The sequence below is a fragment of the Suricata suricatta genome, chromosome 3, assembly GCF_006229205.1.
Source record: "Suricata suricatta isolate VVHF042 chromosome 3, meerkat_22Aug2017_6uvM2_HiC, whole genome shotgun sequence".
Lineage (NCBI taxonomy): Eukaryota > Metazoa > Chordata > Mammalia > Carnivora > Herpestidae > Suricata > Suricata suricatta.
In genome coordinates, this window is record NC_043702.1 from 164,895,234 (window position 1) to 164,900,680 (window position 5,447).

General features: G+C 38.1%; 1 long non-coding RNA gene across 1 annotated transcript; it reads left to right on the forward strand.

Moving 5' to 3' along the window:
• Nucleotides 1–2,954: 2,954 nt before the first annotated feature.
• LOC115286832 lies at nt 2,955–5,055 on the forward strand. Its single transcript, XR_003906308.1, has 2 exons — nt 2,955–3,000; nt 4,731–5,055. It is a non-coding gene; the product is annotated as an uncharacterized LOC115286832 (long non-coding RNA).
• Nucleotides 5,056–5,447: the final 392 nt, after the last annotated feature.

Below are 5,447 nucleotides of genomic sequence, written 5' to 3' on the forward strand. Positions count from 1 at the left end.
CATTTCCTCAGTTGAGAGACAAACAGCATCTCAACAGGCAACTGTGGCATATTGAAAAGAATATGGGCTTTGGTATTTAGAGTAACTTGTGTAGAGCAAAATTTATGGCATTTATTAATAGTACACCCTTGTCCCAATCATTTAATCTCCCTAAGCCTTAATTTCCTCAACACTTACGTAGGGTTAATAATACCCATCTCACAGGATTGTTATGGGGATTGTTATGTTATGAAATGACATGAGGTACATAAAAATGCTTTGCAAATTTAACAAACATTTAAGCTTACATTGATTTTTCTTCCAGGAACTCTGCTAGGGGTTGATGATAAATTGGTAAAGAGTACAGTTTTTGCCTTCAAGGAATGGGAAGTACAATAGAGAGGCAGAAATGTAAGGACATTATTGCAATGATTTTAACCCCATAAGGTGATATATTTCATGGTGTTAAGCAGAAGATGCAATGGCAATGGAATTATAAAAAGAACAAAATGTCTGAACTGGAAAACAGAAGATTAGAAGATTGCCAGGCAAACATATTTGTGGGACTTTAAAGGAAGGCACAACAAGAGTACTGCTATTACTACCATGTTTCAGTTGTTCCCCAAGTTGTACTCACATACTCTGACAATGGATCAAAACCATATAGAGAAGTTTATCATGTTCCTGTGAAACATTTAACATATATATTGTTTTTATTTAAGTTCATTTATTTATTTTGAGAGAGAAGGAGAGAGAGAATCCCAAGCAGACTCTGCACTGTCAGCTCAGAGCCTGATGCGGGCTTGAGCTCACAAACTGATTATGACCTGAGTGGACACCGAGAGTCAGACACTTAACCAACTGAGCCATCCAGGTGTCCCTAACATAGATATTGTTTTAAAAATAAAAACATAATGGTACATATATTGCATTTCTGTTGAAAGAGGTATGTTAGAGCCGGATGGGAATGTGAATGATGCAATGTGATTTCATCTTGAAAATAACAAGATATTTACAAGCGGATATCTGATACCTGCATAGTAATCATAATTAGGGGTTCTGTATTAACGATGTGAATTTTATACACTGTACCCATTGAGCCTATGCAGGACATTGCTGGGACCCCTCTCCCCAATTTTCTGCCCTGTTCAGAAAGTCTTAGGGAACCCAGAATCCTATGCAAGGGTTTTCCCTTCTTGCTTGGAACTACCTGCATTTTGCTGTGTGCAGTAATGAACCAAGACCCAGATTTAACTGTGCACAAAATGAAAATCCAGACTTCTCTGTCCACTTGGCTTTGTCAGGCTATGAGCAAGCTTCAGTTAAGTGTAGCTTCACCTGACTGTATAAGTTTGAAAGACTTTATTTAGAATCCAGTCCAAGTAGAAACACTAGAACAGTTCCCTACAGCCTGGCTGGGAAGCCCAGTGTACACATTTGCAGGGGTTGCATGTGGACATCTCTGCCCCCAAACTGCCAAAACATTCCTAATCCAGAAGGGCAGGATGGAACCTGTAGGGCTGCCTCAGGAACAAGTGACTCAGAGATTTGAATTAATGGAAATGTAGTAAATACTGATTGGATGATTGAATGAAATCCACTCTCTCCTTATTTCTTATTGCAAATCAGATTAGGCAGGTTGGGCCTTTATAAAATCTATTATATTTGGGGCGCCTGGGTGGCTCAGTCAGTTAAGTGTTCAGCTTCGGCTCAGCTCATGATCTCACGGTTCATGGGTTCGAGCCCCGTGTCGGGCTCTGTGCTGAGAGCTCAGAGCCTGGAGCCTGTGTTGGATTCTGTGTCTCCCTCTCTCTCTCTGCCCCTCTCCTGCTTGCACTGTCTCTCTCTATCTCTCAAAAATAATAAATAAAACAAAAATAAAAAAGTAAAATCTATTATTTTCTAAGAAGAGTGCTTGCAATTTACAGAAAGTTTTCAAAATGAAATCCTCAGTGTGTGTTGTCTATGTTGGTTAATTCTTCCTAAATCATTCATCATTAATTAAGGAATTTTTAGCATTTAAAAGTGCCATGTAAGCTTGCTGATCAGCAAAAGTGACAAAGGAGGAAAGCAAGCCATTTTCTTACAGACTTACTCATTATTTGACAAGTAATATTAAGAGCCTCTAGGTGCCCAGGCCTCTCTGTGACACTGTGGTGCAAAGAGCTGGAGATCCAAAGACTTGTCCCAAATGACCTCTTATTTCTGTGTGTCTTTTGGGTCAGTGGTAAAGTAAAACATGGCATCAGGCTAGAGGTGGGAGTTTCCTAACACACCAGGAGAGAAACTGATTTGAGAAGACACTGAATCTGAAAAGGCCACTTTCAGTAACGAAGCAGGGTGCTTTAAAAGGATCTCTTTTTGGGGCTAATGGCCAGAATGCATCAGTAGTAAAACCGATTACTCAATGAACAAAAACAAACCCAGGAGAGCTTAAAATCCAGATTGGGACCATTTACAAGTAGAATCAACAGAACTTGACAGAATGGGTTATTAAACACACAGCATACACAGAAAACTTGCTCAAAGAAACACAAGGAAACTGATTTCTTTTTATAAAAACAAAGGTTGCATCATCCACAGCCAGGACACTCAAGGTGGTGGCTTGTCAACAGAGACATTTAGGTTTCATGCACCCTATCAGAAGCTGACCCTGAACCCCGTTCTGTCTGTGAGCCCTGTTCTGTCTGATATTCTAGTTTTAGGGAGAACAATGAGCAGGGAAAATTTAAAGAATACAGCTTTACTTTATGTCCTCTGCCAAGTGATGGACAAATGGGGTCAAAGGAGAAATGTAGATTTAAACAAGTGACTTTTAAAAAGATGTGTTTTTATTACAGAGCCTTTTCTACAATCTCTTTATGATTTCATATACATTATCATACATATGCTAAATCGTTGCCTTCTAATTGATGGCATAATCAGAGTCTACCTAAGACAAAATTCCAAGACAAGCAAATTATTTCTGGTTTTTCAGTTCTGCCCCTCAGATGTTGGAGACCTTGTGGCCTGAAGATGCAGGTGGGTGGAAAGAAACCAAGGAAGGTTTACTTATAGTGACTTAAGGATGCAGGACAGAGACAAAATGTTTGCTAAAGTGGAACAAGAAGGCAGGAGGGCAAGATGATTGTGGGAGGAGGGAATGCCCATTACTTTATTTGTATAATCTCTGTTGCTGTTTCATATCTCCGTTGCTTTGCCCAAACTGTATCATTTGTAGAGTGTGGGAGATTGACAGAAGCCAAAATGCCAACCCCATTGACTATCCTTCTGCCGGAATCAACTCCTGTCCTAACAGGTGTGAGGCAATATCTCATTGTGGTTTTGATTTGCAGTTCCCTGATCATCATGATGTTGAGCATCTTTTCATGCACCTGTTGGCCATTTGTATATCTTCTTTAGAAAAATGTATCTTTAGTTCCTCTGCCCATTATTTAATTGGATTGCTTGTGGGTTTTTTTGCTCTTGAATTGTATGACTCTTTATGTATTTTAGATAGTAAAACTTACTATCTAAATCTGACATCCCTTATCAGATATATGGTTTACAAATATTTTCTCCCATTCTATAGTTTGCAGTTTCGCTTCTTTTGATTCTTTTTTGTTTTTGTTTTGTTTTGGGGTTTTTTGGGTTTTTTTGTTTTGTTTTGTTTTTTGGGTTTTTTTTTTTTACAGTGCAGAAGCATATTAGTTTGATGAAGTCCATTTGTTTATTTTTGTCTTGTTGCCCATGCTTTTGGTGTTACATCCAAAAAAATCATTGCCAAGACCAATGTCAAGGATTTTTCTCCCCTATTTTCTTTTAGGAGTTACAGAGTTCCAGTCCTACATTTATGTCTTTAATCCATTTCAAATTCACTTTTGTGAGTGGTGAAAATAGGGGTCCAATTTCATTCTTTTCCTGTGAACATCTAGTTTTCCGAGTGCTGTTTATTAATAGACTATCTTTTCCCAATTGAATATTCTTGTCAAATATTAGTGGACTGTATAGGCATGAATTTATTTCTGGGCTCTTGATTCTATTCTATTAGTTTATGTGTCTGTTTTTACACTGTGTTGGTTACTATAGCTTTTTAGTATAGTTTGAAATCAGGAGACATAATGTGTCCAGATTTTTTCTTCTTTCTCAAGACTGCTTTGACTATTTGGGATCTTTTGTGGTTCCATATGAATTTTAGGATTGTTTTTATATTTCTGGGGAAAATTTCATCACAAGTTTGATAATGATTGCACAGAGTCTATAGATGGCTTTGGGTATTATGGACATTTTAATACTATTAATTCTGATAGGCAAACATGAGATGCCTCTCCATTTATTTTTGTTTTCTTCAATTTTGTTCGTAAGTGACTTATACTTTTAGTGTACAACTCTCACCTCATTTATCACATTTATTCCCAAGCATTTGGACTTTATTCTATATAAAATGGAAGAACACTGGAAGGGGTTAAGCAGCAGTGGAGCAAAAGTATATAATATACATATTTGATCTTATATGGGAAATAAAAAAAGAGAGGGAAAATTGGCATAGAAAGGACATTTAGGAAGCTTCTTATCTGTCCAGTGTGGGAGGCAGAATTCTAAGGTGGCTCCCAAGATTTCTATGCCTTATTGGGCATACCCTGGGTAATGTCCTCCCTGGAAATGGATTTAATGGGATATTACTCCTCTGATTAGGTTACTAAAGAGCTTTTAATTATTTATAAGAGAGTTCATTTAAGTGGGACTGATCTGATTAGATAAGCTCCCACTAGGGATTGGGCCCTTCCTGAAGTCGGAGAGATTGGAAGTGTGAGAGGACCTATAAAGGGACCATGTAGCTAAGACCTGAGGCCGGTCTGAAAGCATTCACCAGCTAATAACAAGCATGAAAATGGGAACATCAGTCCTACAACCTCAAGGAACTGAATTCTGCTGATAACATGAGCAAGCTCGGAAGAGGTACCAGTGAAAATCCAGTTCTCCCTGATCTTTACTTTCAGTCTGGCAAGATCTTGAAAAGAGAACCCCACACACCATGCCTGTACTTCTGGCCAATAGAAACTGAGATAATAAATGTGCCTTGTTTAAAACTGCTAACTTCGTGGCAATTTGTTGAGCATCAGTAGAAAAACTACTACACACAGCCAAGAGTTAATGATGGCATAGACTAGGATAGTGCCAGAGGTAATGGAGGGAAGTAGACAAATGCAAAGTGGAGTCAACAGAATTTGCTAATGAGGATGGGAGAAAAAGGAAGGAAACAAGTGCAACTCTGGTGTTTTTGTTTTGTTTTTCTTAATGCAATGGTAAAATTTGTGCCTCTTACTGAGATGGAAAATGCTGGAGAAAGAGCATGTTTCAGGCATGCAGGAATTTCATTCTTTTTAGCATAAAATTTTAAGCTTTCGATTTTGAAACACTTAAGAGGTTCACAAGAGGTTGCAAAGATAGTACCACAAATATCACGGAAAAATTGAATGTGAGGTGCT